Source organism: Metopolophium dirhodum, chromosome 3 (genome assembly GCF_019925205.1).
Source record: "Metopolophium dirhodum isolate CAU chromosome 3, ASM1992520v1, whole genome shotgun sequence".
Taxonomy (NCBI): Eukaryota; Metazoa; Arthropoda; class Insecta; order Hemiptera; family Aphididae; genus Metopolophium; species Metopolophium dirhodum.
In genome coordinates, this window is record NC_083562.1 from 16,288,209 (window position 1) to 16,305,815 (window position 17,607).

Consider the following 17,607-nt stretch of genomic DNA (forward strand, 5'->3'; position numbering starts at 1 on the left):
TCCTTAGATATTATAAAAGCTTATACATTTTCAACCACTAAATAATTTGTGAATTTTAAATTGGTAATTCAATAAATTACGTCAAAATTTAAACTTTAAATGATTATAAAAAAAACGCGACTATGTATTTTTAATATTTTTCATCTGCTATTGTAATAATATATCAAGAACCTTGTATTAATTTTTCACGATTTTTGACCCAACAAATAAAATGTTGTTTATATTTAAAGAAAAAAAACTAAAAAAATTGAATATTGAAATTTTCCGTTAACATCTAAAAACAAGTCAAAATATTTTTAAAATTGTATGGTGTATGTATACTTCATGAATGAAAAAAAAAAACCATGCTTGATTCAAAACATAAAATATATAGGTAACCCCCATTAAATACCTTTAAAAGGTTCATGTAGCTATTTAATTGATAGATAAAATCTTATCTTTATGATACTTAAAAGAGGTAATTTTTATTAGGTTTTGTCGCACATTAAACGGACGTGTAAATATGTTGAACCCAATACCCAGTGCGAGAAGATAATGGCAAGGGTAATTTATGTGATGAAATATCGACCCCATTTTGTCCGTTTCCTACATCCACAAACATCACGACTGCATACCGCTATTCATCTCTTTATTATTTATAGACGTGAATAAGTAATTATGATATAAATCATAAACACTGATGCCACTGCGCTTATATTACTACAACAATATTGATACAGATACTTATTATTCATATAAGTATGTAATATCCTAATGTATATTCAATTATATAACAATAATAATTAATAATTATTATGATTATTATGAACCTGTGGTTCATACTACCCAAAGATCAAGTAAATATAACGTGTTTAATTGATTGTTTTATACCTATGTTTAAATGAGTTTTAAAGAGTAAAATATTTTGGTTAGCTGATTGTAATTTAAAATATAGTGTTGAGTTTAAGGTATTAAGCAGCAAATAAATCATGAACCTATACATTGTAAAGTGTGACACACTAGCAATAACGATGAGCCACAATAGCTAGAAAAACAATAAGCAACAACTTATTTAAAAAAAAATCCAATTTCAGTCGACGATTAGGATGAAATATATAGGTCGTATGCGTTTAAGTTTCAGCAATACAGATAATGAGGTACGTATGATAAAAATTTTATTGCAAAAAATATTTTAACTCATTATAGCTCACTAGAATGTTATTGAAGTGGGTTGTATTGAAAAAAAAAGTTTTCCTTTTAACGAACATACTTACGGTATACTAAGTTTTAGTAGTATTACGATGAACCTATCATATTTATTAATAAACTATTGGGTACCGTACGTCGTTCATAATACTTATTTGTAGTAGATATATACCGTGCTGGATATACCTACTCGGACACCGTTGAACGTGAAAGTAAAACTTAACTGACACTCACGCAATGGCACGAACAATATTTTACTATAATATATAACAGTTCATAATATAATTATATAATAAATATATTCTCTTATAAAATATTACGATAATATTCGTATGTTGGTCGTATTATTTCCAAAGATTTGTAATTTTATTTATAATTATACGTTAGATAACTCAAAGATAATATGGTTTTAAATTCTTATAATTAATTTAGTTATTCTTCTAATCCAATTCATCATTATTAGGCAAAGTTTATTTAAGTGCCAAGTAAGAATAATGAGAATTTCTATTTTTGTCCTTAACATAATACCATTTATCATACCCAATTTATGACAGTACATTTGCAGAAAAAAAACACGTGAAGTTACTACGGTAAAGTTAATAGGAATACGTTAAACAAACCTCATTCTGTATACAATGCTCATAAATTTGAAGCAGGCTATAATTCAATTAACACACAAATTTTGGACCGTATAATACAAACCCTACAATACCATAGACGATGCTTACGATTTGAAGAATGCAAAATAGGTAATGCAATAGTTCCGTTTTGATATTAACAAACATAAAAGGTTTTTATCATCGTAAATACCTAGTTATCTACGATCTATTGAACAATATTCATATTGTTTAATTTTTGATGTATTACCTATACTAATATGTTCAAATGTTCAACATTTAATAATAGAAGATAAAACATTTCCCAAACTAAACTTAAAGATAAATTTATATCCAGCATTTTGAATAGTAGAAAATAAATGCACAATATCAATACGAGTATGTTTTCTAAGCAAAAATGACATTAATTAACTCCATGGTATTGTAATTATTATAGTACAAATGGCGTGTTAATCTGACATTTTATTTGCGTTATTATGTTTTAGTGAACCGGAACATTGCAATCACTTTGTGTGCTCATGTTTTTTTTCATCATAATATTATACTAAACTTAACAGAATTATACTTGTGTTTTTCAAACAAACTTTAATACCATAAATCATCAGTACCAAAAAGTATTTACAAGGTTTCACCTCGTTTAGATATCTGATTCATAATTTATTGTATTAGGTGTTGCTTGTTATTAATAAAAATTATTTATTCTGAGCTTAAATTATTAGAAAAAAATGAATATATTAACTTTTGAATGAGTATAGAATATACTATTGATTAATATAATATTTGATTAAAAGATAAATTTATTTTATTTTACTAAATTTAAATCATTATTCACAAGAGAAAGTATTATTGTTTTAATATGAATCAAGAATTAACAATAATTAAAGAATTAGTTTTTGTGCTTAATAATTATCGATTTTTTTTCGGTTGAAAGTTTGAAACGTTTCATTATTTTACATTTTATTTTACTAACCATCGACGTTATTTTTCATTTATATTATAATCATATCTTAAAAAAAAAAATGTCTCAATTTATACAATTTTACATTTATGCAATGTAATTATGTAAATAATCATCATGTCTGAAAGAATAACTGATTGAAAATAGTAAAAATATTTCAAATTTAAAATGTAAAAACTACATGTCGTTATTTGTTGTATCACATTAAATAAAAAATACAAATATTATGAATTGACGAACTATATTAAGATTAATACAAGTTCAATAAATCAAGATTTTCTCATTTTGCAAGATGCAGAAAAAATAAATATAAATATTATTTTAAAATAATAATATTATAATACTATTTTTTGAATCTTCATTAGATACGTCATTAGTAACTATTGATTCAATAGTTTCAATTTCATAATATAGATACTCACAAAATACAATTTTATTTTTTTTATGGCAGACAAAGTCTAAATATCATCTTTACTTTAGCCCATCATGCTGCTATAGTTAAAAAAAATATTAAATATCATTTAAATCAAACGCAATATAAATTATTAATTAAAACCATTAAACGTCTTACGAAAATGACTGTAAGGGAATTCAATTTGTTTTGAATTCTATCTGAAATTCTTATGGAATCAATTGAATGTATTTTATTTTATTTGCGCTTTAATTCTCTGGAAAAATAAATTACATAGCTTACAATAATGGGAATCTTTTAATGCCTATAATATATATAAATTATATAATCGCATTTAAACTTGATATATTATTATTTATTTTAAATATATCGAAGGAATTGATAATAAAGTATAGTTGCTTAAAAGTTCACGAATCTGTTGGTATATTTTATTAATCGTTATTATTGCTACAATATTCTCATATCGTTATCCATATTAGTAAATATTTATTTAATGAATGACATATGATTACATTTAACAAAATAACAAATTTAAATAGACAACAAATTAATTTTTTTCAGTTTTAGGTTGATTTTTAGATCTTTTATTTTGGATTCTGAGTGGATGAGTGATTAATGTATCAGTTTTACAATGATGCTGTGAGTTTTATTTTGTTTTTAAATTGTCTTTTTGCAGTACAAATGTTTTGATTTTCAAATTTGAGGACATTTTCTGGAATATTGGATCTAATTGGTACTTAGGGAAATGCGGGGCATTTCAAAGTACATTTCAAAATAATTTTGGAACATCAATTATGGAAAACGAGAATCATTCCACAAAAACAATTTTCAATAAAATCAATATAAAAATAAAATAATAATAATATTGTAGACTTAAAAAAATATATCCTTTGAAATATAACTGACGGATTGTATTTGCTTATAGAATCGTTTTTGGTATGCAGTGATTTATTACTGAATTCAAATTTAACACATCTATTACACCGACCTTTTGACGAGCTACACTCTACACTTACTGTAAACAGAGCGGTTACCTACTTTTCCTTCTTCTTTTTTTCTTTAAGTATCAATAAAAATGTTCACTTGGTAAAAAATGTAAAAAATGTAATACAAGGTTCCTCATAATTTTTATTATAGATATTTAAAAACATTAAAGATACATTAGGTACGATTTTTTTATATTAAGTTTATATTTTGATTAAATTTATCGAATTCATAAAAACTTGAAAATTGTTGACTTCCTTGTTTTTATTTGTTGAAAATTTAAAAAAAATTTGGATAGAAGTACATATTCAGCTCAACATTTTTCAAGTTGGTACCTAGCAAGAATGTTCAAGTTTAATATGTTATTTTAAGGACGTTTTATGCATCCGTTGTCTCAATCACTATCCTAAGCACATATCTAATACAGTTATAATCAAACGTTTTATGATTGTATAATTCAATTAAATATCCTATCAATTGGAATATAATTAATATAATTAATACATATATTAATACATATGGTTAAAAATGTAATACCCCTCTAAATTAAAAACAAGATACCTATTTATCAACTTTATTTGATAATTTGAGTGAAAAATGTAGTGACATACCATACCTAACAAGTTTATGATCAAAATAGTATTTAATATTTAATAGTACATTCATTTTATAGACATTTACTAGTTAATAGTACATTGTTAAATTTATAATGGTTGCTATTTATTTTTTTTACAAAGCCTGCTATTGATATTAAAAATATATTTTTTATTCATAACGTCATCACTCATATAGTAACCAATTTTGTTTGGAAAATGTTGGTTATGTACTTATGTACACGTGTAAAAAAATCGATGCATTCAATATTGGATAACGAGTCGACCGTAAACGTCTGAAAGTTGATACAGGTTTTGGATTCAAGTATTGACGTTTGTGCGAAAGTGGTATAAGGAGCTTAAATATTTGAAAAGGATGGTATAGACATTTTCCTAGAATTTACGAATCGGACGCTTCCGGTTCGACGGACAAAACGTCCACGTTCATTTCCGGAAATCCGGCGAGATGGAGCCAGAGAATTTCCGCTTGTTTTTCAAGTACAATTTTTCTAAAAATCTAGTTGAACGTGTGTTAGCCATTTTTAGATTCAAATCCCATTACATTTTTATGATTGTTTTCAACTTTTTTTTTTATTATATAAACAGTTAGTTAATTATTTCTATAACCAAACCTATTTATTTAAAAAAAGAAAAAAGAAAAATGATTTATTGTGATTTCAATACTTTCTTTTATCACTAATAGTTATTTTTATATTTTTACGTTAATCGATTATGTTTTTAAATTTGTATTGGATTTATGCTAATTTACAATGAAATGGAATATGAATGATACCTAAGTGTCTTATAAAACTAAAACTTTTTAATACCAATACTATAGGCTTACGACCGTTGAATTACAGTTAACATTAGTGGCTTGGCAGGTTTTAAATGGATTACTTTACTTAAAGTTAGGTTAGTTGTTTTCAATTTATCGTAATTATGTAAACTATAGGCACCTACATAGAATAATACTATTGTTTAATAATAAGCTAAACCTTTTATCTGAGTTTTATACTTATTTTTTTTATTCTTTTCAGTTTATTTTGGATAATTTGCAAATATATATTAATCGTTGGAACTTAAATTTAAGTACATTATACATTATATATAACTTATAGATATATAATTATAAAATAAGGGAATCCTATTCGTCTGTAAGTAATTCTATACGCATTTAAATATACACTAACAATAGTTTTTGAATATAAAATGTCTATAGGTATCTGTAATTTATTTGATTTGTCAAATATTGTTCAAATATATTTTATATACATTTATTACATAATTTTTTGATAAGAAAGTATACATTTTTTAAAAGTAGAAATATAGGAACGTACAATAAAATAAACTTGACAAGTTCAATATATGTCATTATCGAAATAATAGAAAAAAAATGTAATAAAGTTTACAAGTAGATTATAGAACGAGTAACGATGTTAAGCACTTATTTATACCTTAAGAACACGACGTAAAAAAAAGGAAATAATTTTGTACTATCGATAAATCGAATTTGTGTTTAATGCTGGGTTTTAAATGGAAAAACGGTTGTCGCTAGTATTGTTGTAACTCTGGTGTAGGTTATCTAATCGCGGAACATCGGTGCCGCTGAACATTTCCATAATAACCCTTTGCGTGTTATTCGGTTTCCGACACGTCGTCGTCGCCGGAGGGAACAAGTCGCACAACTGTTATTAGATTGAATCCGCAAAACGCCTTTGTATTAGTCGGTCGATCGAGTGCCGTTGATGTTGCCATTGCTGTTTGCGTACAAAACAGCGGAAAAACATTTAGATGCGGTGCGCGGTGGGCCGAGTTGAGTGGTGGAATATAGGTTAGTGATGGTGGTGGTGGTGGTGGGGGGGGGGGGGTCAGAGGGGTGCTAACACCCAGTGGCTGTATAGGTACTCGACAAGTCCATCAGCGGTACACTTAAGAAACAATGGGCTTTCGCATGATTCGGCACCGACCGACCGACTTCCGGCCGATTATGTCCGAATCGAAAAACACGTGGACCATGAAATCCATGGGCGTGGAGGGCTCGATCGCAGACCGGCGGGCGGCGTAGCGGTCATACCCCCTTCAGCATTGCGTGGAATACTCGCACCGCTGAAAACGCCGATAAATCTTCGACGGGGCGCAAAGGCGGTGTCGGTGGTGGGGAGCGGGATGGAAGACAAAAGTGGTAACGGAACGTTGCATGTAGAAACGTACCCGCGATTAATCACCGCATTGGCCGTGGCGTGCTATCGTTTGTGTCTGCGCCGGTGGTCGATGACGTACAGTCCGGTTCATTTTTCATTCGGCGAGAATTTCGGACGACCCGTTTAGCTAAAAATATATAATTGTGTACAACGTGGTGGTCAGAAACATTGCAGGCCCAACACACTTTGTGCTTTGGGACCGTGTAGTTAGAATGGGAAGGCAGGGAGTCAAGTGTGAGATTTACGAAACCGTAGGCGTCATGACCCTATTTTCCTCATCGCCGTCCGGTGTACCAAGCTGCTGGACCAAGGCTATAATGTTATATACGGGTGAACAATGTCGATGACGATAATAATAGTAAAAATAATATTACTCTTTCTCCGGCAATGAGAGAATTGAAAAATACGTACTAAGGAGGTACGATCTTCAGACGTTACGGTTCCAACCTGTAAGTTATCAGTTATCAGTTTAAAATAATATCGAGTGGTCGTTTATACTTTTTCCGTACAATAGTGTAATAGTTGATATTAATATAGTTATAATAGGTAGTTATTAGTTTTGTATAATAGTTTTATTATTATTATTATTATTATACAAACGATTCTAAATGCTTATACTAGAAATATATAATTATACTTCTCATAATTAAGTTACGATAATTTTGGGTATTATAAATTTACTATTTTTGATTTATTTCTTATTTGTGGTGGCCACATATAGTACCTACGTAATTTATAAACAATTTATCCATTCGTATTTTGATTTTGTGAAATATTTTACTTAAACTTTCGATGTATTAACCACTCTAATGTTTTACTATATTCAAATATGTATTTTATAAGAACAATTACCTACAGGTCACAGGTGGGAGCCTTCAACTTTCGAATATCTGTCTATGAGAATTTAGTGGACTTAATCCATGTGTGGCTCCAGGCATTTGGCACGCGTCTATATTCTATTATATATAAATATTTTTTATTTAAATAAATCAATCGACGTTACTCCCATAAATCTGACGAGCTCATGTATTTTGTCATGGAATTGAAATACGCGCCCAAATTGTGCGTATATTGCAGAACGATGTGCGTTTTGCAGATATCTTTGTACGCGTAATCGTATTATGCGCGTGATGCTTTTGATAGGCAAATATCCTCCTACGGTCTGTTGTTGGTATTCTCTAGACATTTTCAGTAGTCTGTACATGGAGATGAACCGACAACGAAAAATGTAATAGTGATCGGAGGTGAACATTGCACACTGAACCGCAGACGAACGCTTATCCACGTTCTCGTGATGATGGTATAGACTCGTAGTCAGAGATTCAGTCCAATTTTAAAGGAGAAATGTGTGTTAATTATATTTTATTGAAAGCTTGAATTTCAAGAGACAAGACAATTCGCATGAGGCACAACTCTTTCCTCTATTCAATGTTTTTAACGTCTGTGTTCCCTCACAGTCATAATTATTACACATCTATATTATTGTAGGTACTTCAACAATAATGAATAAACACATGACGGACATTTGAAAACAATACTCGACAGTGAATAAAAAACAAACACACGATTTTTATGGAAAAAAGAATTACAAATTCGTTGTTTTTTTAATTATTGTTGAATAATAAATAATAAATAAGACGTACGTATTTATATATATAAACCAATAATAAACTGTAAAAACGAAACCTCATTTATAGAACATTTTAAAATAATACGCAATATGATTGAAGTATCCCTGCAATAGTCAGTACCTATGCTATGTATATTTTTTTTCGTGGAGGTTTTGGAATTTTTTGAGAGGCTGAGACAATATCGGGGAAAAAAATTTGGTCTGTCGTATATAGTTCTCGCGTACCTACTGAACAATTCATAACGAAAACTCGTTTCCACCACAACACCTGACAAAGTGAAATAATAATTCCAGCCCGGTGCGAGCGTGCCCTGCGAATGCTGCGATAGAAGATTCTTTATGTTTTTTTGCGCTCGTCACTAAAACTTGTACGTTTGCATTCATGCATTATTACGCAAGTGCCGATTCGATATACAAATGTGTCACGTATAATAGTATGTATATATACAAGTGCAGGCGACTCGTCCGATGGTGCAATCGTTTTGTAATTTTCTCCGACTGGAAGTTTTCCAAAATACATTGACACGGAAATCAATATTGTATGAGAAAAAAAGTGAAAAAAAACCAAAACAAAACTAGACAACGACCGACACCGAGGTTAACGATTAAGTGAAAACTTTCCCCATTATTACCGAGGTCAGATAATAATAAGGAATCGACTGTAAATAAAAAAATAAAAAAATTCGCTTCTCGGATACACGTTTTTGAACAATCCGATCATAAAACTTTTAAACTCATATTATTTTCGAATGTTCGTAATAATTCATCATAATTTCACCATAATAACTTATATCATGAAGACAATAAAAGCTGTTAACGCGTTGCGTAATAACTCATAAAATCAAATTTATGAAGTTAAATTAATACTTTTATATTTTCTTTGTATTATACTTCGAATGATTTAATACAATTAAAATATAATTACCTAAATTAATATTAAAATATCACCAAGAACACAGATACTGAGAAACCGGATGTTGGTCAAGCGTCTCTTTAAAGTATCAAAGTACTTTTTAAATTTATACCAATTGGTGCTTACATTGGGATAACTAAGATAAATTATTTATATTTTGTTAACGTTATATAGTATAAAAATATAGAAAAAATATTTTGAAGAAAAATGCCAAATTGTATCGTTTAAAATATTCGATGCATCCTACTTAGTACAGACATAATCAAAACTTTCTGTAGGTACCTAGTTAACATTTGACTTATGTCTTAATAATGCATACAAAATAAGGTGATAACAAATCAGAAATTCATATAAAAGGAAATAGATATTTTATCTGAAATATGAGAACCTACCTATTTATGACGTTTGAAAAAACTTCAAAGGTTTATTTTATATTTAGTTTTAAAATAAAAATAAAATATTTTTAGTACGCGTTTCTTATATTTTATAAACTATAGATATTATATACAAAAAACATTTTTGGTGTCCCACAAAAATAGATTATAAACGAATTGTTTTTAATTGTATAATCTGCAATAATTTTATTATTATAATACATTTTAATGCCTATTTAAAAAAAATAAGTAAAATAGTTTGGTACTTAAAAGTTTTATTGATCTAGTTTACTTATAACCAAACTTGTTTTTAATGTAGTCACTAATCTTTATAGTTGGATTGTTAAAATAAATATTCTATATTATTATAAATACACATAAAACTATTGCATATAGAACTGTGGTGGGTAAGAAATATGTTGGGATTGTTTGAATTAATTAATTGTTTATTATTTCTACAATAAACAAGCACTTGATGTACAATGTACATTGTACATTAAAACAATAATACAATTAAGTACCATAGTATTTCATACTGATAATTAACGTCACAAAAACATTATATATATTCAACTTTTGAGGTATTATAACTTTTTTTAAAATAGCTCAATTAATAAAAATCATTTGAAAATATCATGTTATTACTGAAAAAGTAATTACCTACCTATACCCTCATTAAAAAAAAAAAAAAAATACGCCAAAGAAATAAAAGAAAGGGCGCTAACTCACCAGAGTGTAAAAACTGTTGTCCTGAAAAATTCATGAACCTCGACTTGGATACTGTAATAGAAAATATATTATGGGATACTGGGGTATGGGACATTAAACTAATTAGGATAAGGCCGCTCTCTACAAAATGAAGGAAAAACTACTGTTTTTTTCCTCTGATACGTATTACCATATGGGGCGTTTTGGTTGACACGATGAGACCTTTTTTAAAAAAAAAAATTAATAAACTGAGAAAAAATAACTTTACAGCCAATTGATTGATTAATCTATTTCAATAACAACAAATATAATGAGTTATAAAACATTTTTTAACCGCAATAATACCGTATATATAGTTTTTTTTTATAAGATACCTAATTATAGTCACTTTAGTAGTAATCAATATAAAGTTAAATACAATTATTTACAAAGCATTTAAATATTGTGATGATTAATGGCATATTATAAAATACTAAAGTAACACCTCATTGTGTATTGATAAGTATATAATCAATTCAGATATAAGTATAAAATATCTTTTAAAATTATTTTTGTAGATAAATGATTATATATTATTCTATATAGACGGTGCATTATGATATATCTCATTAAATTATTATTGGAGTATATTGTGTATGTAATGTACATTGCAATATATTTAATTGACACTTGGGTTATTGGATTTGGAATATTTGTGAAAAACCTTATTTATAACTAAAAAACCTTTTTTTTTTACATACCTATTTAAATTACCTTTGAAATATTGTGTTGAATGCATATTACACTAACAAAATCATCTGAATTATTTTATGGAGCAGAATTGGATTTGTTTAACCGGTGTGATCATAATAATAACGAAGGATAATATAGATGCATATTATAATGGTGTTTCATGAACTACAATTTTCAAAGCCGAAATTAGTGACATTTTTTAATGAAAATTTAACATTGTTCAACGGTTATCTGTAGACTTTAAAATTTATACCTACGTTTACCCTAAGATTAGATACATTTTTGAGGGAATCTTCAATTCCCCTTTCTTTTTGAGTAAGAAAAATAAATAAAATATATTTATTTTAAAAATTGGTATAACAACATTGTAAAATCAATTTCATGATTTGTTTATAATTTAAACTTAGACTTATTTAGTTGTATGTGTATGTTCACAATCAGACAGTTAAATATCACACATTATATGTATATATATTGGCAGCTGGTGTAGGTACATAAATTTAAACATAAATTAAATAATATCAACCAAAACGTTGGATCAAAATGTCACAATTTATGTAAGTTAACATAAATTATGTGAAAACAATACCTAGGTATTAGAAGAAAGTATTGTTGACTGTTGTTAGTTAATTGGGATAGTAGATTGTTACAATAGCTAACTAGTAAATTAATTCTTTATTAAAAAACAGTATAGTTATGGTTACTTTTAATAATTTTTTGAAATGTATTAATGTCGAGAACCTAAAATTGAGGATAACAAAGGAGAAGCAGTTTATCGGGCACTCAAATAATGAGGTATTTTCGATAACCAACAAGATTTATGTTGTGATACAACTGCTTCTAACACAGGTCATATAAAAGGGGCGTGTATAATAGTGCTTGAACATTATTGAACATTATATTAGGACGTCATATTTTATATTATTTTTCTTTTGGATATAAAATATGTTATGAAGAGCTGCATTTGATGTAAATGTCAATGTCACTTAAGATTTAAAATTTTAAGAGTAAATAATAGTCTATTAAATGGTAAAAGTGATATATTCGAATTATTTTAAATTAAAATTGTATAATCAAATAAATGTTACACACAATGAAACAGTTAAAAATTTATAAATAATTAATAATATATTTTGAATATATTTCTTGAATGATATAAAATAGCATTGATGTTTATGATGAAATTATTTTTCAATAAAAATAACGAGTACACATCTTCCAATTAATTCGGTTGAAATTGAATAAAGATTAGTTCATGTGTATTACATTTCATAATATATAAAATCAGTATACATATTATTTTTAAAACAATATTGATACTTCGTAAATACATTTTATATTAATATATTAAATATATATACACACTATAATGTATTGACTTACTTTATGAACTGGACGTGACATTATTATTATACGCTTTGAACAAGATATACAAATAAATACATTTTATATAAATAAAACCAATTAAATATTTTCTTTTAAAATGGTTTTTTTTTAAATAATGAGATGTGTAGGAAAGAATATAATATGAAGCAGTTAAAACTAAATGTGGCGGTTATATACTATGTTCCTGCATATTTTAATCAAACCTTAAGTGTACCTAACGTAATACTTTTATCTTTTTGTCTATATTTCATTTTTAACATGTTGGATTCAAATGAATACGATTCATTGAATACGAAAAACTATGGTAAAAGATTCTGTCAGACTATCTTACTAAGTATAATTTATGTTATTATTGCTATTAAAGTAGGTAATTAAGTTTCCTATTTGTAATACTGCAGTTGTAGGTTAAAATAGCATTTGCCTTAAACATTGCATTTGAAAATATCATTGTGCGTATAAAATACAATAATATAGCTTACAAATTTCAAATATTTTAAAATTACAACAAAATAACCGAAACCATTATTATTTATTTATTTATTTAATTTTGTTCAAATTTGAACTTACAATAACTATGAAAAAAAATCGTGCTTATATATTTTTTAGAATTTTTGTTTACAGTATGAAACACTTATGTGTAGAGATGGGATGTTAATGACCTAAATAACAAACAAACACGTACTCTACTAACTTTAAATGCTTATATACAATTATGCTGATGTATCCTCAATATTTTTAACTGCTATTAAAACAACTTTACTTATAAGGGCCCTTGTATTAAAATGTCAATCATTCTTACAGATGAAACATTATATATGTATACTCTGTATAGAAAATAATAAAATACAAATCTTTTGAAAACTTCAAGTATCTGCGGATTTTTCTTTCAAGGTTATTACAAAAAAAACCTCTAGTTCAATTTTGTCTACATTTTTTTTCCCAACACTTTTGAAAACTACTAGGGGATTTTTCCAATTGACCCCCCAACGTACCAACTATATTGGTACTTAACTAACGGAAAAGATGGTGAATTAGAAAGTTGACATTTTATTACTGCCTCAAAAGGTGATGACAGTCAAAAAATAAAACAATATCTTTGTAAAATCAATACATTCATCGCCACGTAAAATAATTATTACTTATTAGCATTTAAAGTTTTGATGTGTGGAGTAGTGAACCAATATTTTGCAGGGTACTCATATGCCATTCCGCATAGCTCATAAAAACGTTAAGTACTTATAAGTTATAGCTAGTTAATTAATCGTTCTAAATTTGATTTTTTTTTATATTTTAACTCTCAGAAAATTATAATGTATAATATAACTATATAAAATAAAATATTTTCAACCTTAAACGTAAAAAACTGATAAAAATTATTGTATTTTTAAAAAATAATAGTTTGTAATGACATAAAATTGAATACGTTAATACTTTCCAAGATAATGACTAGTGAGTGCATTGTTAATATTGTCACCCTAAATGTAGTTTACATTTTTACTTAACGTACGGTCATAATAATATGTGTGATCACTGATCAACTCTGACGTGTTACATCAGTATTTCTTGTAAGTACCTAATTGAATGAGTGACCAGTCAACATGTGTATTTAGATACATGTCAAATGCCAAGCTATAACATCTCCATTTATAACGTATAATATGCTTTACGTGGTAATTTAGAACATATATAAAAGCATAAAGTTATACAAATATTAGTTTTTAACGAAAGTATAACGGTTAAATATATGCTTTTTCTAGAGCCTAAAATAGGGTTTTAACGATTAAGTAGTTTAGATATTTTTTTTGTAAAAAAAATATCTGTTCTAACTACCTTTATATTAAAAATGACAAAGTCATTAAATCATTGATCAGTAATTTTAATTTTAGAAAAACCGGTGAAGCCTCTCATTAGGTACATATACCATTTTTTCAAATTCACTTACGATGAAAAATGATTCTGAGTGAAACCAATATGTATAAAATGTAACTCACGATTTTGACAAAATTAGAAATTTAACGCTTTTTAAAGTCATATCATATTGTAACTGCACATATTATGGTTATTATAAATACACAATTTAATATAATTTTTAAAACAATTAAAGAAAAAAGAATTATATTTATGCATCGAATATTAGGTAATCATGTAGGAAATACTCACTTTAGTCTTAGAAAGGGTAGAATACATTTCCTTTTGGGCACCAATATAACATCGTATTGTGTTGAGAAGTCACACTTCAGTGAAAATAACGGTTTTTTTTGTGCCATGGTGAAAACACAACGATAAAAACGTGCATTTTAACAAGACACTGAAAGTCTTTTGGATACTTGAAGTGGATAACAATAGAAAACATGTAGGTATATTATACTGAGTGATTCTTTTAACAGTAAATATTCATTATTTTGTAGTGTTAACATTTTTTAAAATATTTTTTTACATAATACATTTTAAGTTATTACAAAATAAATATTTTTACTATTATTATTTTTATATCGTTATGGTATATTATTTTTATTTTTTATCATGACGGAAAGTATGCATTTATAATTTTTCATACCTATTCTGAAACAGAATATTTTTCCAATTATTTTGATATATATATATAATAAAATGTTGAATGTAAATATTTTATTATTTATAAATATTTAAATTTTTGATGAGTAGAGTAGATTACAGAGGTACTCTGATATTTGATATTTTATTTCAATACTGTTTTCATATCAGTTTTAAATACTTACAAGTTATAACTAATTGCTGTCTTTCAAAAATGTTGTTTTAGCATCACTTTGATCAAGTAAAATACACAACTATAAAAACATAAATATTAAATACTTTTCGAAATAATGAGTGTTTACTGTTACCATAACTCAGTTTATACTAGATAATACGTATGGTATCTAAACGTATGCCATAAATAAAAAAAGTGGACAAGTGGGTACCACTCTGCTATATAGTAGTTGTCGAGCATATCGTTGTAATATATATGTTATATTTGAATTCAATGATTTAAATTCATTGTATACGAAAAACGATTGGGTCGCGGGTTATTCGTTTTTAAATTACAACAAAATATAAAACATTTATAGATGAAAATTCGTTAATTTACCGATGAAAATCCAACATCGTAAGAATTTTAAATTCAAACTCTCGTAAAAAATGTATATTACTTTCCAGTAAACTTTTTTTTTAAATTGTTGGGAAATCTTCTATCAAAAATTTTAAATGTTAGCTATGAAAGGAAAAACTTTTATGAACTTCTAACTGAAAAATAGATATGAAATAATCGTGCCTATCTATCTTTAATATTTTTGAACTTTCATTAATGAAACCTGTAAGGAGAGTTAAATTAAATTTTTAAGCTTTTTTACTAAGTGAAAAAGTTTCTACCAAGAATAATTTTAAGAAAATTTACAAATTTTGAAAAAAATTTAAAAGCTATAACTGGCTCAAAAAGAGTAAAAATATTTTTCAAACGTTGCCATTCATTGAAAATGCTATTATAAATATTTCGTGAAAATTTCAAAGGAATTTGGTAATTAGTTTTTGTGTCAAACCAAAAATAATAAAATCAATTTTTTTCAAAAATTTGGTTTTGTGTAAAAAATACTACTTTTTTTTTTGTTTTTCTTGACGATTTCTAAAACTACTTAAAATTTTTTACTTGATTTTACTTTGATATTCCGAAAGTACCAACTAGATTCACTTTCCTAATGCTTATTTCTAAAATTGAAGCATTTTCCTACTCAAAATGTTGATGACAGACAGAAAAAAAACACACATCATTGTAAAATCAATACATTCTTTCCCTCCGCTCGAATCTAAAATGGTTGATTTTATGTATCCAAATATATAATTATTTTTTTTCTTTATATTTTAAAGCGGTTCTGTAATAGTTTACATGTATAATACGTGACTTTGGTCATGAAGTACAAGGATAAGAGAAAAGCATGTCATTTGAATAATTTTATGATAAGTATTTGAATAAATTCAATTTTCGTAGATCTTAAAAAGTTATCTAGCTTGTTTGTTTGTAGAATAAATTAAAATTATTAGAATGAACCCTTGTTACTCACAAAACTGTGTGTCAACACTAAATAATTCTTGGAATTATTTTTAAAATATCACTTAACATTTTCTCGTATTTTATAATTAATTCTTATACTTATGTTTATATAGATAAAAAAAAAAACATTATTTGATATATAGAGTGATTTACCGATAGGGTGAAAATCCCATTTTTTTCAGTTAACAATAAGTCTTTTGAAGTTTTGATGATTGTAATTTATAAGTGTTCTTAAGGACCATATTTTAAAATCCTTTTTTTTCTAATTTTTAAAATTATTTAAGGAGTGTCCTATAGCAATATCAATTTATTATCAGACGACTTACCAATTTTAATATTATTTTAATCTACCTATTTAAGTTGAAATTAAGGATAATAGTTCCATTTGGATAGAGGTTATGATGATTTAAACATCTCAGAATTTAATATTAACAAGGCTAGGCTAGTTAACTATTATTTTAAATCATTAAATTATTAAGCTAACACAGAAAAAAGTTTAAAATTAAAATATACTTTTTATAACTTATAAAAATTAGAGGTTAAGTAGGGTAAAAAGTAATTTAACTTAGAAAAAAGTCACACGTGGACAACCTAGCACACGTTATTGTTAGTCCCTGAGATATGTACAGTTTTGTTTACCTAACCCTATCGTCAATTGGGGGGTCAATGAGAAAGAAACCAGAACTTTTTAAAAACGATTAGCTTATAGATCAGAAAATCCCCAAAATCCCGTCATAAAAGGCCGACATACACTAACCCTTCCTGAAAGCTCACATCACAGACTAAAAAGAAAGTCATGTCTTGCCATTTAGTTTATAGTTTTATTTTATTTTACACATAACCCGAAACTA